Here is a 17,758-nt window from a genome sequence, read left to right on the forward strand (position 1 = left end):
ACCAAACATACAAATTAAAAAAAAAAAAAAACAAATTTATAAATAACAACAATTAATAAATAAATACATTTCTTCCAGGCGCTGATCCATCAAATATCATGAATAGAGATTATCAGGGTTTATAATGATCATATTTTTCGACATCAGGATAATGATGATTACTGATTAGGTTACCTTTAAATAAACTAAAAAATAATTAAACAACATTTTTTTTTTTAATATTTAGGTTATTCAATCTTACATCTCATTTTATTGCTTATAAAATATTTAATTACATTACTTTTTCTACATTTGAGCTAAATATTACTAGAGCCTAAGAATAATTTAATGTGAAATAATATAGTATTTTCATTAATTATAGAATGGATTTATTCTATAATAAATCATATAATTTTTTTCGCAAGCCTCTTTTTTTTTTAAATTTTGGGAAGGGGCATTGCTCCCATGCCCCCCCTTGTATCCGCGCCTGATTTCTTCAGCTGGATATATGATTATAGTCGAGATAGGTACTATAAAATCAAAAAAAATAATTTGTTTGATCAAATATACATCTAAATTAATTTTATATAATGCGAACTTACAAATTTAAAAGAGTGAAATACATGTACAAATGTATTATAATAATAATTAATGAAAAAAATATAACTTTAGAGAGTTTACCTATTGATCTACTTTGATATACACATCTTATTGTTTCATTTGGTTTCGGCCTGTTTCGTTGTAAATAAATATATTGTGTACAAATTCATCATGTAACCTATACTGGACGTTAAATACATTTGATGATGACGAGTTACGAAATATCCCTGTAGAGTTGAAACATTCAATAAATACGAAAATTATTGTACTTCAATTCTCAAATATTTTTACTTTTCGACTGTCAACGCTGAGTGTGTGTCTCTCTCTCTCCCTCCCTCTCTCTCTATAAACAAACATAAAGTATTTAATATAATATCATTAATGTTTATAATTGCTTACCTATATTTTAAAATATTACATGAATTATATAACATTGGACAACAGGCACATCAGCCAAAATGATGTAAATGACAATACTCATTTTTGTAAATATAATTTTTTATATTTCATATCTATTTCTCAAAAAAAAAAAATACCAAATCATAAATTTATATGATTTATGAGCACGCCAGCACGCAGATAGCTGAGCTGCAATCTACTTATAATATGCATAGCGATGGCGTCAAAACTGAATATGTTTCAAATTGCGAAAATAGAATTCGCCATGTGCAGGCCATTCCACCCACTGTAGACGAGAAGACGAATTGTGTAAGTATATATTATTAATAAATTTGCCTGAATGAAAATAATAATGTGGTGTTATAGGTATGTGTAGTTGGGGTAAAATGTGTGACTCAATGCGGAATAGTTTACATCGGCGCGTATCTCCGAGGGGTGGTTAACCCTAACTTTGAGCTTTTAAGGAATGTTTTCTTCTCGACAGACGTGAAACAGCGTTTTTGGAACTTCAAACTCCACCCATGTGTGACGATGACAAAACCCAAGAGTCGAGAAGTGTCTGTTGAGGAATGGATATGTGGGATCCATTGTATTATTATTATAAGATCGGATTTGCTGTATTTTTTTTTTTTTTTAAATTTCTCTATTGTAGCTCGGAAGCTGTTTTTTTTAACCCATTCATAATATATTTCATTATATTATTGTTGTACACGTCTTGTACTACAGTGTTCTACCTATATTATAATGGTGCAAAAAAAAAAACTATGATAGAATTTAAATAACTCTAGGTACTCGTAAATTATATATCTGTTATTCAGCAATACTCGCAGGCACACCTGGTTTTAATACCATTATCGATTCATCTGGCGCTATGATTATGTCATCACGGATAGTTCAAAAACTCATTAATTTTTAAGATCGATGTATGTAGGAATTAGTTAAAAAATTGGGTAAATATAAAATAACTAATAAGCAAATAATTGTGAATGATTACTACTCGCATGTAGCCTATATATACTATGTAGGTATAATGGGGTTTGTGTATAATACCCTGTGGTCTCTATATGGATATTCGACGAACGTTATTTAGGGAAGATCTACTTGCTAACTATTTTCTTTTGTCCGTTGGTTCGCATTAACGTTTCCCCTTTTATTTCACACTCCAACACAGTCAACCCGAATTTCATTCTGACTCCTAAGTAAGGCAAATGTATTTTTTTAGTTTTTGGAATGAATCCCGCGCGGGGACAGGCTGCTATAGCTGAGTCATTCATAAAAGTGATATTTTTAATCTGCTGCAGTATACCATCATAATATTAATAAATATTAGGTAAATCGACTTTGTTTTATTTTATTGTGTACTAATAATATGTACATATTAATTTATTATAATTCAATAATTTAAATTTTGAATAGAATTGGAAATGGAGAACAAATTGAAAATCAGACAATTTAAGGAACAAAACAAAAAACCAATAGTCCTTTTATTATATAAAAAAAATTTTTAATTTTAATATCAATCAGAATCTTATTATAGATGTTACTAATTGAATAGCCATCTTTATCATTTCTTGTTTTTCTTTATATGAAAAATGCGTAACATCACAATTTTCTCAATCATTGAAGTTGGCAGTTTGCAATAAATTACTCTGTTACTGGAAACACAATATTTACCTACTACCTATCCCCCATGATACCGTATAATTAAGTAGCATACTCGTATTATATATTTGTATGTACCTACAAGCAAACAAACAGATCATTGTCATTATTCAAAATAAACAAGGAATAATATATACGTACATAAGTCTGAATAGTTGATAGTTACGTTCTATATACACACGACCCATGTGTTTTAAATTTGTAATGTTATGTACTTAAAGGTGTTAGCCATGTGTGATGTGTCACGCATTTACAAAACGAACAAATAATACTCTTTTCAGCAAACAACTTAATCTTAACAAAACGTCACACATAATATTAGATGTGTATTATACTAATACCCTATTTTAATGTTAATTGTAATATTTGTATGTAAATAATATTCTTTCATATTTGCTTGATGTTTTCAAATTTCATAGTTTTGAACGAATCAACCAATTATTTTTCAACCCTGTCCGGGCCGTTTCATTTAAAATATCAATTGATGTACTTAAAAACTATACCAGATAACTAAAAACTTGTAACTTAAATATATGCGTTGCTATATTTAAGTATTCAAATTTTCATTTAATTGTTTGACAATTTTGAAATGTCGAAATATAGTTTACAATAGAAAATAGTGAAAAATAGTTTACAATAGCAAAATAGTGAAAAATAGTTATAAATGTAAGCCACCTCTTATTTTCCTCCACCCTTATTTGCACCCATGTAGGTACCTATAATTGATATCATATTTAAACGTTGAATCCAATTTAAAATGCAAAACACCCAAAACTTTATAAATATAAATTTGTATTGATATTTAATTATATTAGTATATCGCACGTGGATTAAAGCTCTTAAATCGCTTTAAACAAAACAAAAAAAGTATAAAATCAAAAATTATCAAAAAGTGAAATACAGTTAAGTATAATAATTTATTCTATGATAATTAATTCTATAATAATCTTATTTACGTATAGTTGATAATGCTGTGTGTTAAAATTGTAAAAAATAGAGCTTTACATCATTATTTGCAGCATATGTACTCAATTTGTAACTCATATAAAAATAAAATATATAAAATACATGCATTATTAGCGTTTTTAAGTTAAAACAATACTTTGAATTTTGATACATAGTTTATTATAATGTATTATATTCTGATACTAATACTATATATACTTATATGATAAGTTAGTTCCTAGTTTCTAGACACGCGGGTTCATTGTGAAAAGGCAAAAACAGAACATTTTAACAAAAAAATTCAGAAGAAAAACAAAATTATATATAATATTAAAAAAAAAATATATTGATATCAGGCATTGTAAAATGTTTAGGTTATAGGAATAAACTATAAAATTTGTAATTTTATTTGGAAAACTTCAATTGCTATTTGTTTCGTACAATTTAAGTATTTCCCACCGAATGCCGAAATAATTTCAATCTTACCTCTGTTGCAATATATATGTATATATATAAAGGAAAAAAACACACCTCAAAAATACTCATGGAAGAACTGACGTATGACTTCCTTTTTATACTTGCTGCAATAACGTCTCATGTATAGAAATACTTACACGCATTCAGACATCTTCCACTTTTGGTTCTCTAAACTTCAGGCATTATCAAAACAGATTGAAGTCTTGAACAGTATAATGTGTATATTATAATGTGCATACACACGCGTATCAACGCATAAATATAAAAACATCACAAGCGACACAAGCGCACAACTATGCTATGTTTAATTACTTAATATTACTCGTGTAATATCATCACAGCACTGCAGGTCACATTGTAGTCTTCAGAACACGCATATAAAGCATGACATACGATTTTTACATGACGTACATTATCACATTATTATCCAAGTTTAAAAAAAAATTGTAGTTATTATTATGTCATTGATTAGATTTAAGAGTATGCGTAACCAATACGCACAGACGTACCTATATGTTCTATAATGTATACACTATATATATATATATATGTATAATAGGTACGTTCACGGTTTTCGTGTATAATAATAATAATAATAATATAGGTCAGTTTTTTGAACGTGTGTGATGAGCCAAATATAATAGCCACGAGGCAATGCGGTGGACATCAAAACGGGTTGGTAAAGAAAATCACATGTACTATATACAATGGTAAACACTACCTATAGATTACGTCTGTATAATGCTCGTTTGTGTGTCAATCGGACGAATATAATAATACGGTTTACCAGCATAATATAAAGGTAACGTTGATGTATGCCTCTATAGGTACAATATAATATTATGTCGTTTGAAGTGCAGGAAGCCGACGGAGGCGTATCGGCCGCGGACTCGCCGTCGTCGGTGTAAATCCGGGCACGCACACGCACGCGTCATCGTGTGTCGAAAAAGATGTGTCTTGTCACGAGCAGCGGAGACGAGCAAAGACTTTGTCCGTCACCATTGCGCGTGCAGGCCATAATGGGCGTAAAGCGTGATATGAACACTGCAGCAGAAGTTTGTACATGTATCATATAATATCGTCGTCATATCGATTATATAGGTACGTACCTACCTATAGAGAGTGTAATAACATAATAGTAATAATAATAATAATAATAATAATAATAGTCGTAGTGGCTATATAGTGAGTAACTAACAACAGCAGCTGCTGCTGCAGCCGATGTACAATAAAAATATATATTACACACACCACGGTTGTCCGTCGAGGAGAATATTGTGTGTGTGAGAACGCATTATTGTTACGCGTATAATATTATGTACGTGACCTGTTGGTACATTGCCAAGTTTCGGTCGGATTTTAATGGTCCTAATGAATGGGAGTGTATATTATAATGTTTGTGTGTGTGTGTGTGTGTACGAGTGCAGATAGAGGGTTTGTTATGTGTGTGCGTGAGAGAGGGAGAGAGAGACAGAAAGGTAATAACTAATAAGACATACATGTGTGTAATATGTATGTATATATGGGAACAACAGTGTTATGTGAACTCGTCTAAAACGACGCTATTTATTATCGTGCATACATATATATTTATAGATTAATATATGAGATCCGAAATCGATAAATGGTCGACATCGATAAAAACAATGAAAATGATATATATAAAATATTATATGAGGAATAGCTGTTGGTCGATAATAAGCAGGTTTACTGACGGCCACTTCCATCGCGGTATTACTATATTAAAACTACTTGTATATTGCTGTGTATATATATATATGAGACAGCACTTTGTGTTATTTTTTAATTCGAATTAAAATTAGGTACCATCTGAAACAACCCCGATTTTTTTTTCAGTAGACAATATTGCGATTATACCTACCATTTTCAAAATGTATGTTAACTTTTTTTCTCAAAATCTAGAAATTAATTTATTAATACTCTGTAGTCCTTAAATGTCATACTTCCCTAACTTTCTCACGCTTATGTTTAGTCGATGGAACTGCTATCGGCTATCGCATAAACTTGTGATCGAATTATTTTTTTTTGGCCGCGCTTAGGTTAATCGTTAATGTATTAGCATATCCATGTTTTATTACTTCATTCATTATGTTAATATAATATTATAACTCTTGTTAATGGTTTACTCGTCATGTTAGCATATTTAATTCTTGAGACTGATTTGCTGCGAAAATACCCTTCAAAGTGCGTTGAACTTTTTCAAAATGTAGAAAAGTTAATGTATCATATTGTAATACTTGATATGTAATTCTTTAATTTTATTTTTATCCAACATTCTCACGCTCATATTGGTCGGTGCAACTTTTTTCATTCTTATAATGAATTAGCATGTCTACATTTTATTTTTGCATATTTCCATACATTATTATAATATAAACCGTCTTAATATGGTTTACTCGTCGTGTTAGATTAATTTAGTGTGACTGATTTGCTACGATAGCGCTATATACTATATATTATAATTTATGAGAATATATTTATTATTTTTACTCCATCGAAACCCCTTGCCGTCCACCCGGTTGCGGTGTGTACATTAATTAACTATAATAATATTGTCGGTAGACGGGAGCACACACGTTTTTTTTATTATTATTATTATAAGTAAATATTATTATTTATTTCTGTGTCCGCCGCCGTATAAGTAAGCTGCGGCAGACAACGCGCACGCGGTTTACGTTTGACGACCATAAATCTTCGACCTCCTGTTGCCTTGATCCACGCGCGGTGAGTGACGCAGGAAGTATTATAATAATACCTATACTGTATATTCGCGGGGATAGAACGTCATCGTCAGTCGTCGGTAAATCATCGATTGTCCGCGAGAAGTCGTCCAATTCACTATATAATATGAACAACAACAATAATAATAATTCACTGTATACTGTAATATTGTATGATAATAATCTTCATCGTCCATTTGGCTGTTTTTTTTTTTTAATAAATCGGTAATTAATGATTTCGACGATCTCATCGTTGTCAATTTCCCGAGATGAGCATCACCGGCTACATAACACAACTCAACATATACTTAAAAAATTGCATTCATATTTGTTGTACATCGTATTTAAATATATTTTGAACATATTTGAACACTCATAACCCATTCAACTATAGATAATAATAGAATATTGTCATTAATTTCAAACACTTTCAAGGCTACAATTATTTATAATCGATGTCATTAATATTACAGTTCTCTTTTTGCCATAATCAACCTTTGCTAAATCAAAAATGCTTCAATTGTCTACTACAACCACAGATTATTTTCATGTTTTCTGGTAGAAAAGTAAATTTGATTCTGTTGATTTTATTTATTGTCTTGTCAGTGTTTTCAATCAAGGGTGGTTCCAAGAGGAGTGGAGGCTAGGGGTAGCGAACCTCCCCAAACCTTATTTAAAAAAACGTTTACTAACTGTTAGATCAAAATTACAAAAAAAAACATATATTATAAAAAGTTTTTTGAAAACTATTACATAGCACTCTCCTCCCCTCACAGCCATGTCTCTGGACCCAGTTTTTAATAAGATTATTAATAAGTGTTAGAGCGATATTTATAGCTATACAAATCGAAGGCATAATATATTTAATACCTGAACAGTATAGTGTTTTCTAAATATTCATTTATTGCTCATATTTTAAATTGTATATATTATACAGGATGGTCAAGAAAAGGCGGATACATTTAAAAACTCTGTCGAATTGTTAAATTTGGTCATATTGGGTTGAAAGTAAAAATAATGTGTAGAGGAACATGGTAATTTTTATTTACAAAATAAAAAAAATGAAAAAAATAAAAAATGTTTAAGTGTAAAATTATTTCATTTAAATGACGACCCTCTTCGGCGATGCACTGCTCAAGACGGTCCCTGAAGTTGCCCATCACTTTCTTCACCATATCGTCCGGAATTTCGACAATTTCACATTTAATTGACTCCTTCAACTGTTTCTTGGTTTGTTCACATACACTTTTGACTTTACGTAGCCCCAAAGGAAAAAGTCACAGGGAGTGATATCGGGGGAGCGCGGAGGCCAGGGAACGTCACCATGTCGGGAAATAACGCACCCGGGGAATATTGTTTGCAAAAAAGCAAAACTTGTCCATGACTACTAAAATTACATTCCCAAGTTACAAGATAACAGTGCCAGCAACCTTGGGAGACCATGCCCTTCCCAGTTATACTAATTTCAAAAACATCCGTTTTCCACTGACCACCCTATATTAATGTTTATTAAAGTCCCATAGGCTGAACCTCGGGATTTAAATTTTGGACCAAAACTTTAAAAATAAAATATCCATATTCATAATTGTTAAATAACTAAAAAAATGTAATACATAATATTATAATACATTAATATTTCAGTTAATGGTATTCTTGCAGTTGTTTTGGCTGCAGAAACAACACCATAGGTCAATAATTATTTAATAATGTGTACAATATTTTAACACTGCTGCAGCAGTTGTCATACACTATATATATAAGCTACATCGTATTATAATATTTTAATACCATAATGTTCATATATCATAATATATTATCGTATATACTATCATATGGACATATATTTTAAGACATCGGACGGTTGACGATTAATTACCATCAGATGCGGTTTGCCCCTTTTTTCCAGGGCTCCCGGCTCACACACACACACATACATTTTATTTTGCGTCCAATGCACATACCACAGCCACGTTTGCGTCGCGCGCACTGCACACACACACACACACGCATACACAAATACTAATGACAACCGGTGCACGTGTGTTTTTACGTAAAATATATTGTACATAATATTATCATGTTAGAGAGACGTAATAATTAACGACATTAAAACCCGGCCAGGGGTCCGTTATTGCCTTTTGCGGTGCGTATAATATTCAAGCAGCGTATACGGAAAAATTTGCAGAGTCGAGTTTGACAAGGTTTTCGCGACGGGGCGTCTATTATTAATTTTTTTTTTAGTGTCAATTATCGGCTCATCATCATCGAGGACCGATCGATGACGACGATCTGGCCGATGAGTTCCGAATCTTATTTGAATGCACTGCCGCCGTATATTATATTTGAATTGTATAATTATTAATTATTATTATATACGTTTAGCTGCACTACGTCCTCTGTACATAAGTGTACAACTCAAAACAACTCTCACTCAAAATTGTATATTTTCATAAAAAGTAATTTTTGTATGCTTATTTTTTTTAAACTTCAGGGTACTTACAATTATTTTGCGAAATGTCAATTATCTAATGGAAAAGTTGGATCGGATCCATTTCATCTATACTACATTATATCAAAAAATTAATTTCTCCAACCTTCGACTATGAATATGAGCGGCTACATAACTTGCACCATCTCGGCCCACGGGCCAACCAATCGACCCGAAAAATATTGCATCAGATGCACCACATCATGAACATTCTGCTGCACCCGTGCGTACCACGTACGACTCAGACGGAGTGACTTTAGGTACGTATTATATCAGAGGCCACCCCCGTTAGATTCTCAATGGTCCTCTTGTCCTATTTTTGTAGGTGCAGTCTGTGATAAAGCTTATCGTCTTCACCGTATTTATTATAATGTATTACGCGTTTTGTATGTTGACTTGCTGCAGACGACGTGCGGCGATGGTGCAATTGACGGAAAAAAATCGGCCCAGTCGTGATTATATTATTATATATTATGTATTATAACACCTTGTGTTACTTATTTAGTCTGTCAGCCTGATTTTCGTGACCGTGTAGCTTTATGTAATAACCGTAAAAAAATTGTTTTTGTTTTTTTTCCATATTGATTTTAATAATATTGTCATATGCAGTGTCTGCTGCATTGTTTGCACTCGAGAATATAAAAATCCGAATGTGACATAATTTTAATCGTTTTTTTAACTAACCCATTTAAATTGTAAAAATGTCTAAAGTAAATGTTTTGAAATAACATTAAGTATTCTAAAGTTTATACATACTTATTTATCTCCGATCTTGGTTGTGATTTTGAGCGGAGCGACGACGTGACAATTACCATCATTATCCACTCATTTAGCCGGTTATTTTTTTTATTACATATTTACACTAGCATTGAATATGACCGTTTTGGTAAACAACTCTTAACTTTAATGCAATAAATCATATATATTATCGGGTGCTTGGTTTCTTTCATTTCTAACATTGTTCCGCTTTTGTTGACAAACTGCGAATTCTATTGATGCGACGACGATGATTTTTCTTCGGATTCTTAGACTTTACAGTATACCACTTTTGAGATCGGGACAATAAAATAGATCCAGAATAGTTGCTCTGTAGAAGTACAAAAACTTCAAAACTGTGTAAAGAAATGGGATAAAGAAAATCTTTCAAGAATTTAAATATTTTTCGGTTGAAAAAAGCTTGAAAAAGCTTATCAAAATAAAAAATATTATTTCATCAGAACTCCGGGAAATCTTTCACTTGTTTTTAAATAATATAATCATATCTGTTATATCTGTTATATTAGCTGTAATTTCATAGCTGTTTCGATGTGCCTTCAGCGTATAGCAAATATAGTTACCTATACCTATATATATACTATATTCATACAAAATATAAATTATTACACCGGGAATGAAACCACATGAATTATTTAAACCGGAAATGAATCACATTGAAACCTCATGTTTAACAGAGACGAATGATGTATGTGTATTATAATCTAATTATTGTTGTAGACAAAGTCAGCCGACTCTGTTTAAATAATAATAATAAGTTGAATGTTGATATTAGTTTAACCTTCGAAAACATTTTTTTTTGAAAATAGATATGGTACTCTTAGGTTTGCTTTTTAATTATATTAGTACTGATTAACGTTACACAACTAAACGTGTTATAAATTATAATACTTCTGAAATACAGTTATTATTATTTTTTCATTTTCATGATCCCATATGAATTATTTACAAATAATATAGACATGTTATGAGTTATAATTAATTTATCATTATCCAATAATTATGTAGCAAAACAATATCTAAGTACTAAAGTACCAATGTAGTGTCAATAAAAAAATGCGTTAAATAAAACTTTGATTACGTTTATTTGATATTTTAGCATTATATTATTTTCAAATTTTATAATCATCGAAACAAAATAGCTCCATTTTTGTGTAAACAGCATAATATTATAAAAATACAAGTGCACAGATTTAACCGGTTAACTAACGGTTAGAAATGACTAAAGAAAACAAAATATAAATTTAATTATATTTTATAAGCATTGAACAATTATGTTTATTTATTCATTATATTTGTTATCTGTTTTATTTGTATTTTTACGATTCATTTTCTGTACAAATTTTTAAATTTTCAAACCTTATAAATATGTAAATTTCACCCATTCAAAGACGCCCAATTAACAATAATAATATTATTCCATGTCGCTTTGTTAGGTTAGTGATAGTTGATTTTATACGTCAAGTAACGGTTAGGTCAGATTGCAAATTTGATTGTGTATTATGAGTTACAAGCTTCTTATGCGATGTACATTTCAATCTAAAATTTGTTTGCTCGTTGTGTAGGTATATTTGGCACGAGTGTGTGACGAATGACGGTGATAGGAGGGCGGTGCCTCAACGTTTTTGAGGAATTGTTTTGTCAATCTTTTCACACCTTAAATATTGGTGGTAGTTCATAAGTGGAATCCCGTTAAATACATAAACCAAATGGGGTTAGCTCGTTTTTATAAGCTTCAATATAGGGGTGTTTATTGTGGTTTTTTTTTTTGTCATCTGGACTAGGCCAGTCGTTACTCGTTTCGTTTATTATCACCTCGTCGCTCCGTGTATCTATTTTTTTTCTTCTCACGACTGCCGTTTTTTTATCCTCGGAGTTTTTAATAATAATAATTAAACGGCGTGTTGATAGATAATTTCATATTAATCAATTATATTATGACTTTATGAGAATAATAATATTGCAATACAGATGTAAATGTTAACACATGACTATGGAAAAACTGCCTTAGCATAGTGTCTATAATACTCGTGAATGGCGAGATTAATATTTTTTCTAGACTCCTACCGCGTTTTGCAATCATAGACGTATTTATATTTTACTGATTAATTACCTATTATTCTGATTGACCCGCGTGCTCAGAGAGTCAAATTTTGCGTGAAAGTATAGTTAATAGGTACCTACGTTGGGTATGTCAATTACGACGAGGTTCGTACTTCGTTTGTTATTTGATATAATTATTGTTTTATTTTTTTTTTCGTCGCCGTCACAAAACGAGTTTCCTTCGGTGGTTATGGAACTATATACATTACACACACATATATATATATCGGTACATGTATATTGTATTTATATATTATATATATACATAATAGATTCGACGTTGGTACCTACTACTACCATTTTTATTATTATTATTATTTTTTTTTTATTCTGATTGTAATTCAATATGCAATGAGATGAGAATAACCACGTGTCCATCAAATGTGTGTACGGCGATCATCGGTCACATCGGCCGGTTGCACGTAAAAAAGCAGACGTAAAAAAAAACTGTTTAGAATTATACGCAATTACTGCGACAGTTTTTCTCATATTTTATTCTTTCCTAGAACATAATAATATATAATAATAATATACCGCGATGTGCGATTTGACACAAATTTTCAAACAATACAGTATATACCATACATCGCATACCGTACTATACGCTCCCATATAAATATTTATTATATTACATGTTACAGTGTACACACATTATTTAAACTTATTTAAGTACTACATAGGCACAGCATAATTGTGATCTTATAATTTGTGGAAGCACCGATTCATTTATACATGGCTACTGTTTACACTAAGTGTCTGAAATAATTTTTGATTATGGATACAAAATTTTAATTGTTGTATCAAACTACAGCCGTACAGGCATAGTTTATTATAGGTGTTCATAGAACTTCGTTTTTGCAAAAACTTTTGTAAGTTATTGGTTTAATAGTTACATTTACCAGTACTATAGTACTAGTTTAATGACAACTTATATAATTTCCAATTTAAAAATGCAGATTAACACGGATGTAATGGTCCACAAGTTTTGAAGGCACGCGATGAATCCATTACCATATCGTACCAATCGTCTAACCTCGAAGTGGTTATTTATAAAAAAAAAATATTTACAGTATTCAATGTTTACAAAATCAACATGAAAAAATAAAATATTTGCTTCTGATCGTGAAATTGCATAGGATGTCATTAAACGATTTATTAACTAAAAGTAAAAATCACTAATATGATAAACAACAATTGTCAGAATATGACTCGTGCAGATACTCAAAGCTCAAACAGTACGAATGTATAAAAACATTTTTAGTTTTTTTCAAAAACACGACAATAATATCGACTTAGATGCTACTGTAGAGTGTAGCTACAATATAGACAAATCTTTTAATATTATGTTATAATTGTGTGTACGCGAGAAGGCCATTATCGCGTGCATAATATGACGAAAAAATATACCTATTGTATAATAATAATATACACATAACAATACATGTGCACAAGCGCCGAACACAGAACGCACGAGAAGATCGATTTTCACGCTATTCCGCGACGCGTCGGTGCTTATTTGGATACAACCGAACGATTTTATTTTAATAATGTTATCCATAAAAATAAAAACAAAATTCAAATACCTACGGCGGCGGAGCGTGCGAATCGCAACAGCGAACCAATTTCCATCACATAGGTCAACCGCGATAACTACGCGCGAGTATTATGTACATATTCGGCGGATAATTTAAAAATACAAACGAACGTAATAATATTATATAAACACGCGTATTTAAATTAAAAAAAATAAAACCGTATATTATATACGCACATAATACATTATATTGTATGCATTAGTAGATATTATTCGATTTAGTGTACTTAGACACGACTGCACAGTAATCTTATACGCGAAAACAACGAATACAAAAACCATCGGACCATCTCGTTAAATAGACGATATTATATATAGGTATAGCTTAACATTTACCTATGGTTAAATAACTAAGTATAGTTTAATAATCGCTCTTGTTTAAAATGGAACAAACGAACCAAAACGAAACGGTTTAGTCCTCCGCACCGATGCGAGAGTAATACCTAGGTACACAGATATTATTATTATTATTTATTTGTACGGCGAAATATATTTAAGAGGTATTTTTTTTTCGGTCCTGAAATTAATACGGTTTTACAACAGGATTTTGATTCGGAGAAGGCACGTTTCATTGTGGCTTAACGGCAGTGTATAGGTTTACAACACTCAATGCTATACGTTACATAATATGAGTACAATAATTATCGCCACACCATAAAACGATAATAATTTCGTTGATATCCGTTGAAATATAATATTATGAGAACAACACAATACATAGTACTAATACACTGTTAAATAAATATGTAACAATCAATTTAAAAAAAAAGGATAAAATAATTAGCTGCAATGCAATTTAAACAAATGTAACATTTAAAAATAAAATTAAGAAAAAATCAGAAAAGAGTTGCAACGAAATAATAATGTTTAAAGCTAGCTCTATGGATGTATGAAACGTTATATTATAGTTGTAGCAAAAAAAAAACCTTGTTATTCTATATGGCCCCACATATGTTTTAATAATTTTGATTAAAAAAAAATAAACCGTAACGATCAACACAAATAATTATTATGCAATTATTTGATTATTATTTTCAAGTTTCTTTTTTTATGTCAATGATTTATATGAACTAATAGATAGGCTTTTTTTATAATACCGCAAATGGTATATAAACATCAAGTGCTGTACATTGTGATTTAATTATAGTGATAACTTTTCGTTGAAGAAAAATCTACAATAATTTTAATTTATAGTCATTAAATAAAATATTTAAAACTATAATGATTAAACTATTTAGAAGTTTATTCAGTGCATCGCACAAACAATTTTAGTTTATGAATATACTTGTCTTTTATTTTTTACACTGGAGTTTTTTTTAGTCTAACTTTTTGGAGAAGTAAAATGCTTAAACTTTAAGGGTGGTTTTTGGAAGGGAATTGGCTCTATAGTTGTTACAGAGGGGTCTTTGGAAAGTTAAAACCTCCCAGTTTTGACATAGTAGTTTCCTAATCACGAAAAACAAAATTTCTGGAAAACTGTAATATTCATCATGCAACACCAGTTATTGACATAACAAACAATCCTGTTATTTTATTGTAATTTGAAAAATAACAACTGTATACACACTTTTAATATTTACCAAATATATTATATTATATATCAGCACAATATTCTAAATACAATATAAATCATAGGTATAATATTTCCTTTTGTGCTTTTCTTAGACATTTGAAAATGTCTACTTAATTTGTTGTGTTTTTACGATTTATGTTATCTTCTATTTTTATCGTTTGATTTATTATGAATATACTAATTAGTGTTAACATATATGTAATGCGTGTTCAATGTACATTTATTATTTTCTCGCTTGTATAAAAAAATGGATTCATTAGTTGCGATTTGGGAAGGATTAACTGCTGCAGTTGTTATGTCAAATACAATTTTTAGAATTCATAAAAAACCCCGCTCCTTACATGGAGCCGATTATAAAAGAAACGAAGAATTTCATCACGTCGTATGAACTGCCAGACGGGCGCCTCTCCTTTCTTTCGACAAAAACAAATTGCAAACGAAAGTTTGTTTACATCGAAATAGGACTCAAAGAGCTTCTAATAATACTGTTGAGAATTAAACACGGTATTTTATCTAGGCATAATAATTCGCGAGTGTGTCATATTATGCGTTTACAGCGTATTTAATGAGACTGCATACAATTAATTGCTTCATATTTATTTAACTGTTTTTATACCACATAAAGTTACCTACTTATACATCAATAATTAGATAAATCCCTACACTCAAAATTGTATTGTGAAATTATGCTCAAAAGTAAGAGGCGGAAATATTATATTATTTATATTCATAACTATTCATAAGCAATTTAATAATATATTATATTATACGTATACATAAACATTTTTTTTTATAAAATAATTCGTTTATACAATTATACGAGTGAAATATTTATGTTTAATATATTATATAATATTTATATGTGGAGAATTACAGCGCCAGAAAGAATAGCAAGTTTATATTATATCAATAATATAATAACTACCGTCTGCAGAGACCGACATATTTGAAATATTGACGTCCAATACGAAAAACGTTATCCTTGGCATTGCAGCACCATAGTCGCTGTGATCGACTTGTCCTACCTTATTTAGATGTCTGCGTGAAAAAATAATATTATATTGTTATGTCTACGCTAGTATTATTAAACCAATTGTATATCTACTTATGACGTACGAAATTAAAAAGTAAAACTTTTAAACATTAAAAAACTAAATAGGTACATGACACAACGAATGGTGATGATTTGCATATCAGATTCGAGCGTAATGTAAGAGAATATAATGTTCAAATGCGCTTAAATAATACCTACTTATATAATATATGTATTGTAACTATTCATTTTTATAAGGATTAAAAATTTCAGGGAGGGCTGTGATGTTATGTTGTTATCACATTTTTTTGTTGCATATTAAAAGTTGATTTTATTTGAAATACGAATACTAATGCCTGTAATATTTGTAGGTACCTAATTTACATAAAAATTATGAGCTCAATGCGATAACAATATTATAATAGACGCTTATTAAATATGCATGTATATTTAAGATACGTCATGTCAATATGTCATTGATATTAATACTTGCAAAAAACAAAGTGTTTCGGAACTATTACCTAATTCCAAATAGCCGTTAATTACAAGTTCGAATTTTAACACTTGTCTTGTTTAAAATCTAAATACTTAAAGTCAATAAGATGATATAATATTAAGCTATAACGATAGGTTTTATGTACCGATCAATAATAACAGTAATAATCGAAAGGCTGGATTACAATTAAATAATTCTTAAAACAGCGTACGATATAATTTGCCAGATACCTACCTACCATTAAATTTATGATAACATGATATACAATACACCTGTATACAATAATTATAATGCCTGCACCGCCACTGTTACACGCCGCACGTACCTACACATTAATAATAATGATAATAATAATAATAATAATAATAATAATAATAATGAATTATATTATATTATTGTATTGTACGAATACCTACCGACTTTGTGCGGTTCCCAGAAACGATTCTCCGAACTCGAGCGCGTCGACGCACTATCGTTTGGCTCCGCTCATAATATTATATACAGTTGATGATAATAATACGTCGTCGTACACCGGTCCGATAAATCAAACGCTTTCGTCGTCGGGCGACGCGCATAATATCATACCGGGTGTACAGGGCGTGTTTTCGAGCCGCAGTCGCATGAACATATTAATATTTATTTTTTCGCGAAAGCCACGGTCGCTGTGAAGACTGCACATTGCTGCAGCAGCCGTATACCGCGGTACCATCGTGGTTCGCGGTGGCTGAGGACGGGCGAGTTTGCCGCCGATTTTTGAGACTCGCCGAGGAAAGTATTAGCCAGGTAGTAGAACGATGTTATGATAATTTACAAACTTAATAAAATATACACAATATAATACCATTATGATTATCGACGAAAGTACATACCTATACGTCTCAGTACTGAACGTAC

The 17,758-nt window shown here is 30.7% G+C and overlaps 1 long non-coding RNA gene across 1 annotated transcript; it reads right to left on the reverse strand.

Annotated features, from left to right (window-relative positions):
- Positions 1-232: 232 nt before the first annotated feature.
- LOC111033605 lies at positions 233-4,402 on the reverse strand. The gene is made up of 4 exons (XR_002604440.1): positions 4,200-4,402; positions 871-922; positions 661-806; positions 233-509 (listed from the first exon to the last, which is right to left on the reverse strand). It is a non-coding gene; the product is annotated as an uncharacterized LOC111033605 (long non-coding RNA).
- Between the last annotated feature and the right edge of the window lie 13,356 nt (positions 4,403-17,758).

The sequence above is a fragment of the Myzus persicae genome, unplaced genomic scaffold (assembly GCF_001856785.1).
Source record: "Myzus persicae strain clone G006 unplaced genomic scaffold, MPER_G0061.0, whole genome shotgun sequence".
Taxonomy (NCBI): domain Eukaryota; kingdom Metazoa; phylum Arthropoda; class Insecta; order Hemiptera; family Aphididae; genus Myzus; species Myzus persicae.